Here is a 4,835-nt window from a genome sequence, read left to right as displayed (position 1 = left end):
AGATCACCAGATATTAATGACCCCTTTATTTTACTGTCCGATTCTATCTGCCGCCTCATTTAATTAATTAATTAATTACTACAATCGTCACTAATCTTATGCATGTACAAGGTTCCGTGTGTCTGTAGAAATAAGCTCCCGATTTAATATATTCCTGGTCAATTTAAACACCCTTCTCGAAAGAGATTGAAAGTCAAAGTCGCGTCGAGACACCCTTCTGGATGGCACATGTCTTCCCAGCGCGACGAAAATACGAAACGGACAAAAGAGAGCCAAAGACATGTCCGACCCAAATTTGCTTTCTTTTAACAAATTAGTGGACTATTCAATTTTTTTGAAATTGCGCCTATTGTCCTTGTCTGGACATAATTAACTTGCATTGAGACTCGGGCGACCATGAAGAAAAGTTAGCGACCACGTAAGAATAATGATAGCTATAGATATGGCTAATTAAATAAAACTCCTTAATTTTCTGTATTAAAAAGTACTAATGATGTTGAGAAATTGCTAGCTTGCGAAATTTTTCAAACGAAAATCACTGTCCGCGTTGAGAATTAATATTGTCTTTCAGCCTACAAGTCACAAAGTTGTTCTCATCTAGCGTCTCGCCAAGAGGGGGGGTGGTAGGTGGTTGCTTGCTACGTTGACCAATAAAAAAAGAATTATTATTTTTGTTGGGAGAGTGTGAAAGTATAATTGATGGAGCTTTCATTACGTCGCTAATAATAATATTAAAGATGTTTATATTTTCAAAATATTATTAATGGCGACCCTTAACAAGTGGCGTTAGAATGGGAATATATATGTGGTCTAATTTTTTTTGCATCCGATGGGTTTGGGTTTAAAGTCTCCATGGAATGAATGCGCTATCTTGATTTTTGTGGAGTGACCATACTGGCATACTCGAACTTTCAAAATACCCCAACAATGCTACCTCGATACTGGATGGGATGACTTTTTGTACGTCTCTCTCTAAATATATATCGTATGTTCCTTTATTTTTACAAAAATAAAAGTAGATGATTTAGGAAATATTTATCTACAAATATTTGTTTTTAGCACTTGCAAAAAAATAGTCAACGGAAATGTTTTCAAAATAATTCATGTTTAGACATTTTTGTTGATGAAGTTATATCGCATTCATTTATTCCTGTAACCTATATAAGTAATCATTTTTGAAAAAAATGTTTACCAGATTCCTTATTTTCCATGAAAGAAAGGCACCTCTTTGGGAAACTTCCATCCTCTTTTCCAAAATTTGTAACGCAAAAGCCATTGCATCCATGCGTGTATTCTCCAACCTCCACAACTGGAATACACATCCCATTCTCGTGGGAATTTATTCTTCTCCTCCCCCTTTTTTTGGAAGGATTCTCTGGTGGGAATTTCAAAAGAAGCTGTAATTTGAAAGGAACCTCTCATAGCCGTAGTCTCGTCCAAATGTCTCGTGCTATCCAGTGTGTTTCCATCGTCTGGAGTTTCATGGAACAAACTTAAATTATGTCTAATTACGTTGATCCTGCGGGATTGACTGGTGCAATTTCGAAGTCGACGCACGCATAGCATACCCACTGATGGGATCTAGTTGTTCACATCGAACCTCCGCATCCTAAGTTGAATTTTCTGCTGTCAAGCTCCTAGCTAGTTATTACATTCTGCTAACACCAAGAAATAACCAGCTCTTTTAAATTGACAAATGGAGGTTCGGTCAGTTAGTTGAGTTTCATTAATGTGATCGGCATGGTTATCGATGAATGCCCGACGGGGTTACGGATGACTATAATATATGGCTCTTGACAACTATATAATAAAGTTATCAATAAGCGATGAAGTGTGGTTGATTGAGGATGATTGGTCAAAGAGAATGCTTTCAGGCCATTAAACATTGACGACTGGATGGCATGAATATTGACATCTAGAAAGAAGAATCGTCGACGGCTACATGAACTCAACATCGACAAGTGGCTGAAGGGTGTTCAACAAGGTTTATCGACAAAGCAAGCAAGGTCTTGGCTATTCTGAAATTTAGCTAAGGGTTGGAAGCAAGGGGAGAACATGAGAAAAGAATTGTTTTTGGAACATAAATTTATTTGATAAAATTATTTCATTTTTTTATTTATGAAATATATTTTTAACTCTAAAAATATATTTTGAACAGAAACTAGAAGTAAAAACTATTCTCTATTTCTAAAATATAAATGTGAAATAAAAACTCTTATCATTGTTCATCCTCACTACTCACTATTAGTCATTGTCCACCGTCCCCCGGTGCCGCTACTCTACCACCGGCTACTGCTTGCCAGCTACTATCCATTGTCCACCGTCCACCAGTTGCCAGCCATCACTCCTTGATTGCCGTTTGTTGACCGTTGTTCATCGTTCGCCACCCCACCACTATTGATCGCCCCTGCCGTCCATTGTCGCCATCCACCGGTCATCAACCATTGGCCATCATCCGTTGCCCGTGTCGTTATTAAACTAATTTTTATTTTGGGAATATAAATTTTGTATCGTTATCAAACTCGTATTTTTACTTATAAATTTATTTAATAATAAAAAAATCATTTTTTTTTAGAAATTAATTTTTGACTAAAATTATTATCATTCACATCCTAATGATGGTTGAGTAACCCAGTAATGAGATCTCCATGTGAAAAAGAGTTGGAATCTAGGAAGTGCAATTATTACCCTACTTATAGGCCTGTAATTTTGCAGATCATCATCAATAACATATTTTCTCCATTTACTTTTCTCAGTTTGTTAATATTGTTGCCTTTTCAGTATTTTCATCATTTTACAACCGCTTACCTTTAACTTTGCTCTTCATCTTTATCGTAACACCAGTTGAATTCTCAGCCAAAATCACTCCTAAACCCGTCTTGCAAAAAATAAAAAAATCACGATTTGAGTCGATACTTATTTTTAATGAAAACGTCTTTTTTTGCACGGCCGGTGGGAACGTTATAGTTCTATTTGATGAAGCGCAACAGCAGGGACATGGAATTGACAAGAACCTGACAATGCCAGCGGCAAGAACCATTCATCGCGTCAAGGCAATGATAGGGCTGTGCTTTCTGACTCGCCAGCTGCTCGAGCGTCGGCAGAGCAAAACCCATGTGAGACTGTCGATATTCCAAAGCATCTCACGCAAGAACAAATGAGGGGAAACACCAAACTCGTCCATGGTGGCTACCATGAGGAGGTTGTTCAAGGAGCCAAAAAATAATATGGACAATTACATTGTGAGGCACATTTCCGACGTGATTAGGATGATGATTGTTAATGCGGTCGACACGTCATTTCTAGGCCTAGGTTGTCATCCAACCAGGCCTTCCCAGTTCAAGGAAATCCAACTGCTCTTGGGTATGTCCCTTCAACTTTTGCTCAGTTTAATAATGTTAATAATTTAGGCAAAGTAATTCCACCGCCTGTGAGAATTTTATGAAGGCTTGAACCTTCCGGCCAAGATCAATATTATGCAAATGCGGTTGGTGTTGTTAATGGAAATAATAAAGTTAATCCTGCTCAAGCTAACCCAAATAAATAATAATAATAATTTGACAAATCGATTGTTCTACAAAATATGCCTTTGCCAAATGTGGACAATATTAGGCCAGTAGGACCAATACCAAATTCGATAATGTGAGGCCATTTGGTGTTGCAATTCCACTAAATGTAGGAAATATTTTAAAATGATTGTTTGTATTACTTAGAAAAAATAATTATCAGAAAATGTTCTTATCAAAACTAACAATTTATATTTAAACATCTTCATTGATGAAAAAAAAATTTCATGTATTTATTTCTGTAAGTTATACAAATAATTATTTTCAAAAAATATTTTCTAGATATCTGATTTTCGGCAACGGAAAGGCGACTCTTTAGGAAAGTTCCATTCTTTTTTCAACCAATGATAATCCAACAGCGATTGCAGGCATCCAACGACTGTCCAACCTCTACAATTGGAATATGTGCATCACTTTATAATGGGAATTCGTGCTTCTTCTCCCTTTTCTGAAAGATTCTCTTGTGGAAATTTCAAAAGAAGTTGTAATTCGAAGGGTGTATGCCATGACACGGTCACTGATTTACATCATATTCACCAAAGATGTTATCCATATTTATTTAATTATTTCATATTGGATAGGAAAGCACCTAAGCCTAACAGGCGTATTGTGGACGACACACCAATCTGCTAAGTACTATAGCTGCTTCTCCACAACCACCTTTCTCTCAACATGATTGCAAACGAAGACAGAGAATTGCGTACATAAGAGGAGGGAACAAACCGAACCACCTGTCCTGATCAGAACAATTGAAGAAAGAGAATGGTGGCTAAGCAAGACCTAGGGACTAGCTATTGAATTTAAGGCAGTTTTCAAGGATGTTAAACCAACTAAGAAATGCTGCAAAGCAACGCAAACATACTCGTATTGCAACACTTGGACGTCTGATGCGTGAAGGCTTGGCATGTGAACTCTCGCCTCTCTCATAAGATTTTAAATCATTGGGATTGGATTCAACCTGATATTGCTCCTCACTTGCTTCAGAAGGAGCCCTATCTATCTCTTGCCAAGAATATGGTAGGTCCGGAAGTCACGCCAGTGTGGGGCGCAACCTTATTTAGAGAGAATTCCCAAAACCCTACGACTCTGCTTAACAGAGTTTGCTTGTAAATGGAAAGAAGAAGGACGACGATCTCGATAGTGACCGAATTCTTGAGATCCCCAAGGAGGTACTGACACCGTTTCTTTTTAACGTGTATTCAATATTCATCATGAACTGCATAATCTAGAATGGAAAGATTAGCTACATCTACATATGCAAAGGAGTCA

The sequence above is a fragment of the Eucalyptus grandis genome, chromosome 6, assembly GCF_016545825.1.
Source record: "Eucalyptus grandis isolate ANBG69807.140 chromosome 6, ASM1654582v1, whole genome shotgun sequence".
Classification (NCBI taxonomy): domain Eukaryota; kingdom Viridiplantae; phylum Streptophyta; class Magnoliopsida; order Myrtales; family Myrtaceae; genus Eucalyptus; species Eucalyptus grandis.
This window is presented reverse-complemented; position numbering follows the sequence as displayed.